A 13,286-nucleotide genomic window follows, 5' to 3' on the forward strand; every position below is an offset into this window, starting at 1 on the left:
GAGGGCCAGAGAACACGTTTCCAGGAATTATAACATTATTTGGTACTTTTATTCTGTATAAAGCACACTGGTGTGAAATGTGGAGAACTGCCACGTGAAGAATACAGTAGGCCAAACAAACAACGGACTGGATAAGAGCCTAGTCGTTTCATTAACCCCCAACATGTAACAAGACAAGCAGCTGTAAATTAGTGCATGGCCCTTCAAGCCTCGAGTCAGTGGTTGGAAAGAGCGCTCGGCCATTTCAGAGGTTGAAACTAGTAATGTAAGGGGTTCAGTTTACCAAAGAGATTAATGTAATTATCTCTAAAAGCCCATTTAAAATAGAACGACTGTTTGATGAAACCTCCTCTTTCTCTGCAACGCAAACACTCCTCCATCTCTCTCTCACACACACACACACACATGTTCACAGAAAGAACTTCGTGCGATGAGGTCACAAATAGCAAAAAGTCAGTCCAAGTGCATAACAGCCGTACTAATGGAACATGCCCTCTTCACTTCAAAGCCACAATGATTCCTAGAAAGCAAATCATTCATGTCTACTGAATACAACCCTTGGGCTTCTAACTCATCAAATGAAAACAGGCACATTTGCCCTCACTAAAGTTATTCACTGCACAGTTTGGTTACTACAAATCAACATTTGCCATACAATGAAAACCAACTTTCGTTTTAAAACACTAGTTGGGTTGGTTTTTTTTTTTCTTGCACAACATGCTACAGGCCAGGAATACTGAGTTGACATGTTTGTGAACGTAATCAACACAAGAAAGGCAGGTGATCCACAAACAGCAGTAGCGGAAGAAGACAATGGATCAAAGAAGATCCATCTTCTTTGATCCGTTGCCTTCTATGTTTACAAGCATGACAGGTTTTAGCAGACTTTGCAGACATGTCATGGTTTGCTTGGGATTTTTTGATGGTGGTGATTTTGCTGACTGTCAGTAAGTTAATTAGGCTGACAGGCTTATCCAGAGCCCTTCGTTAATAGGGGGTTGGGGGGTGAGTAAGCTGCACACTCGATACGGCTTTTGGATATGGCAGGCTGGGATAGGCCTTGTTCCTTGAGGGAGAGGGAGCTTCGAGTTGGTCAGCGTTTGAGTTCTGGTAGTTTCTGGAGAAAGTACCCCAGCCTGACTCAAGATTGGGTATGAAAAATTATTCGGAACGTGGTGGGAGGGATCCTCCAATGGGAGCCTTCCTTTGGAATGTTCAAGGTGGGGCTAAAGTGGGGGGTTTTATGCAGGACCTCTCTGAGGTCAGGAAATTTCCTTCCTGCTCCTCAGAGGCATCCAACTTTTTTTTTCTTCCCTATACTTCATTAACTTTGTTATTTGTGTTTGTTGGTCTACCTTTTATAATCAGGGCCTGCACAGTGCGATGGAAGAGTACTGGGCTTTGATACCCAAGGTTAAGGTTTTGCACAGGCAGAATCTTTTAGCTGTATTGTTCACCAGCTGGGCGTGCAGCACAGCCATTTCCATGGCAATGAAGCCCTGATGTCCCAGCAGAGCATTCCCTTCTTGCTGGTGGCTCCCTGGGTGACTCAGACTGGGTAAGAGATACAGTTTGAATTTTGCATGTTGGGTGATTCCCATGGGGAGGGCCTTCATTTGGCGGTTGGCAGTGGCTACAGTGGGGTCATTCATCTTCATCATCACATCCATTTGTTGGTAGGTATTTGAAGGGACTTGGATAAGTAGACTCTGTTTTTTTAAAATAGGATTTCAATGGTGTGCAACCAATGTAAGACGCTGAAATGTCTAATGTGGATCTTGAGTTGTTTTCTGATGCAGCGGGAGGCAGTGGTTTTGGGGTTTTCTGTCAAGGCTCGTATTGTGCTGCTCAATGGCCACCCAAGTGGCAAGAGGCAAGGGTGGTGAAGAATATTACGTTTTAGAACTGTTTCCCATCCTTGTAGCCTGCGAGCTCAGGCTGGATCATTTGCGTAATAAACAGGTGTTATTCTGGTGTGACAAATGGGGGTTTGTGGAGGTAGTCAACTGACAGGTGGTGCATTGCTTGCAGGTAATTCCTTAATGTGTAATCTTATACTGAAATGTCTACTGCTAAATATCTCCTTTAGGGCTTGTCACATGCTGGGGTACTGGAATTCCATTACTGATACTTTATCCCATTTTCAAATCCAGCACTTCCTGTGATTGGCCCAAGGAGTGGATTTAGAAGGCACCCTGATGCCTCTGCACTTATGGCATCTAGGAGTGATGTAGTTCAGCAGTTGCTGAAACAGTCTGTGGCATCATCGACTTGACGAGCTTATGTTGCTGGATGTGAAAGGATAGAAACATTCCTGAGACCATTAGATATGGCTTCGGTAGAAACCTTGCATTCTCAATTGTCAGATTACATTGTTTTTGCAAACTCACAGGGCCTTTCTAAAGGAGCAGTAGTATAGCATGTGGCTAATTTGCCTTTTTTTTTTTTTTTTTGTGCAAAGGCTTTGGGAGTGCAGAACCCGGTGGGTGGGTTTAATGTTTAATGCATGAGATAGAGTCAAGCCACCAATGCTGGATGCCCGTCTCCCGGTCACACGTGAGATTTTGGAAGAGTCTTCCAGTGATTACAACCTCCCAATTTGAAATGGCACTTATTAGGGCAGCTTTTACTTTGGACTTTTTGCAGCTCTCCACATTCTGCTTCTTCTCATTCGGGCGGTCTCCTGCAGGATCATATATACTTTCTGCCCAAAGGAATTAATATTGTGGTGGTGAGATCAAAAACCGACCAACTAGCTTAGGGGCACACTATCATACTTGTGCCAACTGGATGGTTTGGTCACTTGCCCGCAGGCTAATTTGTTTTATTATGCTGGTCTAAGACCTCAGACTTTGGTCAGGTTCTTTCTTCACCAAGATGGTTTGCCCCTTTCAAGATATCAGCTTGCTTTGGTTCAGGGGTTAGTAGTCCAACGCATGATCTTGGATGTGTCTCATTTTAGTTCCCATTCCTTCCTCATCAGAGTGGCTACTAGCACCCAGGTGGCAGGTCTTGGGGATAATGTCATCCAATGCCTAGGACAATGGAAGTGAGGAGCATTCAGGGGTTACATTAGAAAGCAGGATTAGTGCAGGTGCAATGCAAATTTTCTTTTGCTTCCTGTTTTCTCTCTTTGCTTTGCAGATCTTGGCACCACCACATAGCTGTAGATTGAAGGGGGGGGGGGGGAACTCATTTGTCCACTGGGATAGTTGCAGGGCAGCAGTTCAATTTTTACCTGACAATGGAGGTTGGGGATTTTAGTACTTGCTCTTGCTGTTAATAGCAGTGCATATTACCTGTTTGATTCGCTTTATGGGACTACTTGCTGATTTGGCAGTGGTCCGGTTAGTGGTTGTTCATTTATTGAATCTTTAATTTGCTCAGGTGTATTGATTTATGTATTTCGCCAATAAATGAAGCTGCAGCCCATTTTTATATCAAATAACTTTCTGACTGTTTTTCTTATGATAAGTATAATTCTGTAATCTAATATAGGGTAAATGGCCAGAGGGGAGCTGGTCTCACAACCCCCGTTAAGGTACTGATGATTGACAACTCTGGTCCACACTGCTGATGAACAAATCACAGCTAGCAACCAGAGTAGTTTATTGTCTGTAAGATATTAATCCTTATAGAAACATGATGGCAGATAAAGGCCGGATAGCCTATCCAGTCTGCCCAACCACAATATCTACTATTTCCTCCTCTTCCTAAGAGATCCTACATACCTGTCCCATTCTGTCTTGAATTCAAAATACTATCTTCATCTCCACCACCTCCGTTGGGAGACTATTCCATACATCTACCACCCTTTCTCTAAAGAAGTATTTTCTTGCATTACTCCTGAGCCTATCACCTCTTAATCATCCTATGCCCTCTCCTTCCGGAATTTTCCTTCATTTGAAAAAGACTCACCTCCTGTACATTAACGCCAAGGAGATATTTAAACATTTCTATCATATCCCCTCTCACTCATCTTTCCTCCGGAGTATGCATATTAAGTTTGCTAAGTCTGTCCCCACTAATCAATTTTGTAGCAGCCTGCTGGACTGACTCCATTCTATTTATATCTTATGAAGGTGGGGTCTCCAAAATTGCACACAATATTCTAAATGAGATCTCACCAGAGACTTATACAATGGCATTATCACCTCCCTTTTCCTAGCCAGATTCTGTCCGCTTCCTCACTGATTCTCTACTGCCTTAGGCAGATGAGTATACAAATCCTAGACTTTAACCCCACACCTGTATCTTTTCCCTGCATGCCTTTCTCCAAACTGTTTAAGAACCTGACCTGAACGCTGAGGATTTTCTTAGAGATCAGACTCCACAGGTGACCCTTGAGGGGAGGAAAGCTGGCCTAGTGCCTAACCCTCAGTAAGCCTGGTTCTTGTAGAGTTCTCACAGCAACCTGTGAACTACTGTCTGCCTCAAGGCGGAGCTTTTTGATTTATAGGCTATGCAGCCAACAAGGAACAGGGCATTGCTTTGGTAGGATTTTTTTGCTTTTTCTTTATTCTTCCAAGTGTAAGTACTTCTGCAACCACAGTATGGTTGAGAAACACCTTGTCACCATAGCTGCTGCTCAGGTTACAGATTCTGTCTCCGTGCAGAAAATGCTACCCAGGCAGAGGGAGTGGTTCCATGTGCAAGCTGTCTTCAGCTTGAATCCCTCATTAAGCAAGTAAAGGAACTGAGAGAGGAGGTGGCAAGACTGAAAAGCATCCGTGCGAATGAGAGGTACATCGATGAAATGGTTCATGAGGCATCAAAGATTTCCAGCAGTGGGGAAGAAGAGGCTATGCTGAAGGAAGATAGCTGGACTCAGATTGCGGAACCCTGCAAGATTGCTACTATGACTCTACCCGCCCTTGAACTGAAGAACCAGTATGCTGCCCTGGAAGTGGAGGAGATGAGAGCATCCCAGGGAGAGGAAAGACCAAAGCTTGAAATCCCCCAAATCATTGGATCTGTGACCACTAGGAGGCGCAAGGTAGTGGTGGTTGGCGATTCCCTTCTGAGAAGTACATAAGCATCCATCTGCAGACCAGACATGATGTCCCAGCTGTCTGCCTGGTGCCAAAATCCAAGATATTATGGAAAACTTACTGAGATTTATAGTTGCTATGGATGGGCAGACTGGATGGGCCATTTGGCCTTTATCTTCCATCATGTTTCTATGTATTATCCGATGCTGCTCATCCATGTTAGCACAAATGATATTGCCAGGTACCCCTGCAAACGTATCAAAAGTGACTTTGTGACTCTGCGAGAGAAGGTGAAGCAGTCAGGTGTGCAGGTGGTATTCTCGTTCATCCTCCCTGTTGAGGGTAAAGGCCAGGTCAGAGAAGCTCGCATCCTGGAGATGAATGCGTGGCTACATGGATGGTGTCATTGAGAGTGTTTTGGCTTCTTGAACCATGGGATGATTTTCCAAGGGCTGCTGTGCAGGGATGGTGTGCATATATCAGAGGAAGGAAGAAGTGTCTTCAGCAGCAGGCTGGCTAATCTACTGAAGGGGGCTTTAAACTAGAAGTGATAGGGCAAGGTGATCAAAGCCCCCAGGTGAGTAAAAGCCCTCAGGTAAGTAAATCACTGAATACCTCTACAGGGATAGAAAACGGGGGCAATGTCTTGAAAGCAGTATATACTAATACTCGAAGTATAGGAAACAAGATTCTAGATCTAGAAGCTGTGGTGGAAGAAGATGAGTTGGATATAGTAGCAATCAAGGAGACGTGGTTCACGGAGAACCATGACTGGCATCTAGATATACCGGGCTATAATCTGTTCAGGAAAGACAGGGTAGGAAGAAAAGGAAGGGGGGTAGCGTTATATGCTAAAGATCATATTAAAGCCACACAATTGCAGGATCTGAAAGGCAAGGAAGAGGCACTGTGGATCAATTAGGAAAGAGGGAATGGTGTGATATACAGGCCTCCTTCACAGACAGAAAAAGTGGACAGAGATTTAATAGTAGACATTCAGAATATATATAAAAAAGGGGAAGTTTTACTAATAGGTAATTTTAACATGCTGAATGTTGATTGTGGTATCCCTATTGCGGGGTCTTCTAGAAGTAGGGAGATCCTGGATTCTCTACATGGAGAACTGTTCCAGCAGTTGGTAATTGAACCCATTCGGGATGGGGGTCATACTGGACTTAGTGCTTACAAATGGGGAAAGTATTTCTGATGTTACAGTGGGTGATCATCTGGCATTCAGTGATCACTGAATGGTATGGTTTACCATTAAGATGGGTATAGAGAGGGATCATTCAAAAGCAAAGGTTCTAGACTTTAAAAAAATGGATGGGGGATTACGTCAAGGAATTGTCTGGATGGGAACATCTGGAAGGAGTAGAAATGCGGTGGGCAAAACTGGAAGGAGTTACTGTATGGGTGACAAACCTTTTTGTGAGACTAGTAAGTAAAAGTAAGAGGAAAAGAAGGCTGCTTTGATTCTCAAAAGTAGTAGCTGAGAAGATAAGGAATAAGAGGTTAGCTTTCATATACTACAAAAGATCGCAGAAAGAGGAAGAGAGGCAAAAATATCTGGAAAAGTTAAGAGAGGCTGGTTGAGTAGTCAGGAAAGCAAAGATGCAAATGGAAGAAAAAATAGCTGACATGGTAAAACGGGAGAGAAGACATTTTTTTAGATACATCAGTGATAGGAAGAAGTGCAAAAGTGGTATTGTGAGACTCAAAGGTGAAGGGGAGAAATATGTAGAAGCTGATAAAGAAAAGGTTAAATTGCTTAATAAATATTTCTGTTCTGTGTTCATGGTTGAAGCACCAGGATCAGGACTGCAGAAAAGAAATGCAAATAGGGCTGAAGGAGTGGTAGATCCTGATCAATTTTCAGAGGGTTGTGTTTGTGAGGAGCTACCTAAATTAAAGGTAGACAAAGCAATGGAGTCATCCAAGGGTGCTGAAGGAACTTAGGGGCTGTAAACTGCCACCCACATGGTATTTCCCATGGTGCAGGATAGCAAAATTTTAATAAACTTGAAACTTAAGATTTGCCTCTTTGCAGATGATACAAAAATCTGCAATAGAGTAGACACCCTTGAAGGTGTGAATAACATGAAGAAAGACCTAGTGAAGTTTGAAGAATGGTCTGAAATTTGGCAGTTAAAATTTAATGCTAAGAAATGCAAGGTCATGCATTTGGGCTGCAAAAACCCGAGGGAATAGTACAGTGCGCGACAGAAATATGATTGTATGTGATGATCTTATGGTGGCTAAAAGGGTTGAAAAGATGACGGTGAACACTAGAAGGATGATAGGGTACATAGGGAGAGGTATGTACAGTAGGAAAAAGGAGGTAGTGATGCCCCTGTATAAGACTCTGGTGAGACCTCATTTAGAATATTGTGTACAATTCTGGAGACCGCATCATCAGAAAGATATAAAAAGAATGGAGTTGGTCCAGAAGAAGGCTATTAAAATAGTGCATGGTCTTTGTCATAAGGCATATGGGGACAGACTTAAAGATCTCAATACGAGGGCTGTTCAAAAAGTATCATACCTTGATTCATAATAAATACTCATATCCAGATACAACAATCTTATACTAATCTTATACAACAATCTTATACTACTATACTTAGGAGTAATCATCAGTGCTGACATGAAAGCAGCCACTCAAGTGGAGAAGGCTTCATATAAAGCACGGCAGATGATAGGTTGTATCAAGAGAAGCTTCGTCAACAGGAAACCTGAAGTCATGATGCCATTGTACAGAGCCATGGTGAGACCTCATCTGGAGTACTGTGTGCAATTCTGGAGGCCACATTACCGTAAGGATGTGCTCAGAATTGAGTCGGTTCAGCGGATGGCCACCAGGATGGTCTCGGGGCTAAAGGGTCTCCCGTACGAGGAAAGACTGAGCAAATTGCAGCTCTACACTCTTGAAGAGCGTAGGGAGAGGGGAGACATGATTGAGACATTTAAGTACATCACGGGACGGATCGAGGTGGAAGAGGATATCTTTCTTCTCAGGGGACCCTCGACCACAAGAGGACATCCGCTCAAACTCAGGGGAGGGAAGTTTCGTGGAGACGCAAGGAAGTACTTCTTCACGGAGAGAGTGATCGAGCATTGGAACAAGCTTCCAGTGCAGGTGGTCGAGGCACGCAGCATCCCAGACTTCAAGAACAAATGGGATACCCATGTGGGATCCCTACGGGGTCAGGCCAAGGGATAGGGTCACTAGGACTTGAATAAGCCGGTCAGTAGAGTGACAGTATAATTACAATTATACTTAAGGGGTCAGAAGACTTAAGAGGGTGGGTAAATAGTGTGGGCAGACTTGATGGGCTATATGGCCCTTATCTGCCGTCATCTTTCTATGTTTCTATCTCCTTTAAAGTAGTCCCCTTGGGCTGCCACACACTTCTTCCAATGGTTCTGCCAATGTCGGAAGCGGTGCTAGAACGCCTCTTTTGAGATTTCTTGCAACTGGTCCGTCGCATTCTGCATGATGCCTTCTCATGACTGAAATCTGGTCCCTTTCAGGGGCATTTTCAGCTTGGGGAAAAGCCAGAAGCCATGTCGGGAAAGTAGGGAGCCTGAGGAATCACAAGTGTGTTGTGTTTGGCCAGGAAACTCCGTATTAAATGCGAAAAATGGTCAGGTGCATTATCGTGATGGAGCTGCCAATTGGCTGCTGCCCATAGGTCCGGCCATTTGCATCTCACAGCGTTATGAAGGTGATGTAGAACCTCTTTGTAGTACCCCTTGGTGATTCGACGATCCTGCATCACCAGGGTCCTCACTTGGTCAATGACAATCTCATTTCTGAATTTTGAGGGCCTACCAGAACGTGCTTCACTCCCCACTGATATGTGGCCATCTCTGAAGCGGTTGTACCGCTCCTTTATCTGTGTAGTGCCCATTGCTTTGTCCCCGAAGGCCTGTTGAATCTCGTGGATCATTTCCACTTGGGAATCGCCAAGCTTTACGCAAAATTTAATACAGTCTGTTATTTAGTCAAAAAATGAAAATTGGACAGTGCTCACTTACACTTCCTCACTCATCGGCCGTCTGCCGTCAACTGACAGTTTCTGTAGGCAGGAAAAAAATTCAAGCATGCGCATTAGGGTCGTCTACAGTGCACCAAACCACACCTTCCTAGCTTTATTTGTTTACGCAAGAAAAATTAAGGTCTGATACTTTTTGAACAGCCCTCGTATGTATACTTTAGAGCAGGGGTGTCAAAGTCGATCCTCGAGGGCCGCAATCCAGTCGGGTTTTCAAGATTTCCCCAATGACTATGCAGGAGATCTATGTGCATGCACTGCTTTCAATGCATATTCATTGGGGAAATTCTGAAAACCCGACTGGATTGCGGCCCTCGAGGACCGACTTCGACACCTGTGCTTTAGAGGAAAGGCGGGAGAAGAGAGATATGATAAAGAAGTTTAAATACCTACATGGTATAAATGCACATCAGTTGATTCTCTTTCATTTGAAAGGAAGCTCTGGAATGCTTAGGGCATAGGATGAAGTCAAGAGGTGATAGGCTCAGGAGTAATCTAAAGAAATACATTTTTACAGAAAGGGTGGTAGATGCGTAGAACAGTCTTCCTGAAGAGGTGGTGGAGACAGAGACTGTGTCTGAATTCAAGAAAGCCTGGGATAGGCACGTGGGATCTCTTAGAGAGAGGAAGAGATCATGTTTATCACGGATGGGCAGACTGGATGGGCCATTTGGCTTTTATCTGCCATCATGTTTCTATGTATATTCCTGTGACCTAGATGGGTCATATCTATCACCACTAACCTTCTGTCCATCTACTGTATGTTGTTTGGTTCTAAGCAGTTTTACCTTGTTGGTACATACTTAATCTATAGCCTGCAATGTTGCTAAGGGCTCCTTTTACTAAGGTGCGCTAGCATTTTTAGCGCATGCACAAGTTTAGCACGCGCTACTGCATGCGCTAGCCCCAAAATTACCGCCTGCTTAAAAGGAGGCGGTAGCGGTTAGCGCACGCGGTATTTCAGTGCGCGCTAAAACCGCTAGTGCACCTTTGTGATACAACTAGCATAGCAAAATTTTTATACCACTTCTGGAATTGACTCAAGGCAGTTTATTCTGCCCTCAATGACTCAATTAATATTTTATAGGGCGGGGGAAAGAGAATAAGGGAGCAATAGTATTTTGTGGACATATATATTTTTTAAAAAATTTGATAATTCATTGAAAACTATAAGCTCAATGGATGTATCTATTCCTTCAGACAAAATCCTTCCCACAGTACTTGGGACAGACAGATTTCTCATTGCCAAGAGCAACTTTCAGACTTCAGGCCTTTTCTACCATACCTGGAGCTCTGTGCTTTGAAAGCTCAGAGACCATCAGGACCTTACTTTTATGTCTTACCCTCCTTCCCTCCCCTCCAGCACTTTTATGTCTGCCCCAGTACACACAAGGGTCTCCACTGTAAATACCCCCCAAAAGGTGGGAGTTTAATCCAGACAAAGAACATAAGAACATAAGCAATGCCTCCGCTGGGTCAGACCTGAGGTCCATCGCACCCAGCAGCCCGCTCACGCGGCGGCCGAATAGGTCCAGGACCTGTGCAGTAATCCTCTATCTATACCCCTCCATCCCCTTTTCCAGCAGGAAATTGTCCAATCCTTTCTTGAACCCCAGTACCGTACTCTGCCCTATTACGCCCTCTGGAAGTGCATTCCAGGTGTCCACCACACGTTGGGTAAAGAAGAACCTCCTAGCATTCATTTTGAATCTGTCCCCTTTCAACTTTTCCGAATGCCCTCTTGTTCTTATATTTTTTGAAAGTTTGAAGAATCTGTCCCTCTCTACTCTCTCTATGCCCTTCATGATCTTGTAAGTCTCTATCATATCCCCTCTGAGTCTCCTGTTCTCCAGGGAAGAGTCCCAGTTTCTCCAATCTCTCAGCGTATGAAAGGTTTTCCATCCCTTTTATCAGACATGTCGCTCTCCTCTGAACCCTCTCAAGTAACGCCATATCCTTCTTAAGGTACGGCGACCAATATTGGACGCAGTACTCCAGATGCGGAACTCACCATCACCCGATACAACGGCAGGATAACTCCTTTCGTTCTGGTAGTAATACCCTTCTTGATTATACCTAGCATTCTATTCGCTCTCTTAGCGGCCGCTGCGCACTGTGCCGTCGGCTTCATTGTCATGTCCACCATTACCCCCAAGTCCCTTTCTTGGGTACTCTCCTTCAATAACATCCCTCCCATCGTATAGCTGTACCTCGGGTTTCTGCTTCCCACATGTAGAGGGGGGAGAAAGATTAATATATGTTTATTAAAACACTTTTTATACCTCTTAGCTAAACAAAAAGACCAAAGCAGTTTCCAAAGTAATGTAGATAGATTGAATAAAAATGCTCCAGTACCTGAATAACTTGCAATCCGCACAGAATTGTAGGATATGCAGAATATAAATAATTTAAAATAAAATAAAACCCAAAATAAATTGATACATACAGAGCGAGAGAGAGGAGAAAGAAAGGAAGGAGAATTGAATTGAGATGCATTAGATATATATACCCAGTGTGCTTCCCTCTGCCAGAACCAGATGTTAGCAGCTGCAGGGGCTATTTTCACTTTGAAGCTGTCAGAGCTTGCATGCCTCCCTACAAGTAGTTTCAGGAGCCAGTCATTGCAGTAGCCACGAACTCCCTTTACACATCAGCCACATCCAGCAGGTTCACAAACTGATATTTCCTTTCTCTGTAAGCCCTTAGCCAGCAGAGTCAGTGCCCAGGGAAGCTGAGAGCTCTGAGTCGCTAATATATCCTAACCCTCCCCCTCCCCCCCAACCGAAAGCATCCCACCCTCTGCGCCTCCCCTAATCCGTTAGGTGTCCGCCAGGTCACTTCGGCATCCAAAATATGCTAATTTCCCAAATTTGCTGCACTAAAGACTTTGATTGGCTGATTCAAAAAATGATAAAAATAAATAATGCACTTTGAGCTACTGTACACTGCACAGTTCAGTTATAAAATCTTCCATTACCACCTTCCCCATGATGCCATTCAAAACTGAAGAGCGAGAAATAAAGCTACATTATGCAAAATTGTAGAGAAGCTGCAAAATGAAAGAAGGGGGAGGGAGGAGAAGGTTTTAGGACAACTAGAAGTATCTTTAGTGCATTAAGATCGTCTCGCCCCCCCCCCCCCCCCTCCGTGAAGAAGTGGATAGAAGTAACAGGGTCTTAAAAAAATGTCATTGCATTCAAATGTGGCTGTGGCTGTGGCTGCAGATTCAGGTGTGCAAGTTATTAGATATTTTTTTTAAAGGCATCATGGTCTGCAAAGCCTGCCCCCCCCCCAAAAAAAAAAAAAAAAGTCAGCAAGTTATATAGAACTCGCCCTCCAGCACACTCCCCCCCCCAATAAAAACACATTAAAAAATCGTGCAAAAATGAATCAAGAAAAACAGAAACCAAAATGTATCTAATTCCGCATACAAGAAAGTTAAATCATTTATTTGCCAATGTATAAAATATTGCATTGCATTCCGTCTGATCACGCACATATATGTTCATATAGATTGAGAACTCCGAATTTCATTGTAATATGCTCTTGGAACTTACCGAGCCCGGGTTTTACAGAGGGTGGAAATGGGATCACGGGTCCTCGGCGAGGATCGCCTCCCGGGAGCCCCCCCCAGCCCCCCTCCCCCCACCGATCTTGTCCCGGGACGCGGATTCCCTGTCCCGCACCCTCCCGGGCTTGCAGAACCCACCCCTCGTCTTTTAATCGGGCGGATTTCTGCGGATCGCCATCTTTCTAGCTCGCTCGCTTTTTTTTTTTTTCTTTCCCGCGAAATATTGACGTTTCGCTTATGCAATTTTATCCGAGTCAGCGACGGGGCAGCAGCAACATCCAGGAAGTGAAAGCGACCGAGGCTCTGACAGCTCCCCGCCGGCGGGATCTCTGCCACTGCCAGGCAAGCAAAGCCCACCCCCGCTACTACTACTACTACTCCTCATTTCTATAGAGCTAGTAGATATACGCAGCGCTGTACATCAAAACACAGAAGAGACAGTCCCTGCTCAAAAAGTTTGCAATCCAGGCAAGACAGACAAACTGCCCACCGCCTTCTTCCTTTACCAAGGCACTTTTCTTTTAATTACTCATTTCTAAGACAGCGCCTTCCTGCTTTCCTTTTCATTCCCCCCCCCCCTCCCTAACTCAGGGGTAGGCAATTCCGGTGGAGAGCCGAGAGCCAGGTCAGGTTTTCAGGATATCCACAATGAATATGTATGAGATGGAT

At 44.4% G+C, this 13,286-nt stretch overlaps 1 protein-coding gene across 3 annotated transcripts in view; it reads right to left on the bottom strand.

Annotated features, from left to right (window-relative positions):
* Positions 1-12,647, bottom strand: part of PHF19 (PHD finger protein 19) — a 62,266-nt gene extending 49,619 nt beyond the window's left edge. For all 3 annotated transcript variants that reach the window (XR_004540942.1, XM_033961829.1, XM_033961828.1), the window contains exon 1: positions 12,604-12,647. The gene's annotated coding sequence lies outside the window, so the exon portion shown is untranslated. The remainder of the gene's footprint in view (positions 1-12,603) is intronic.
* Between the last annotated feature and the right edge of the window lie 639 nt (positions 12,648-13,286).

Source organism: Geotrypetes seraphini, chromosome 10 (genome assembly GCF_902459505.1).
Source record: "Geotrypetes seraphini chromosome 10, aGeoSer1.1, whole genome shotgun sequence".
In the NCBI taxonomy this organism is placed as follows: domain Eukaryota; kingdom Metazoa; phylum Chordata; class Amphibia; order Gymnophiona; family Dermophiidae; genus Geotrypetes; species Geotrypetes seraphini.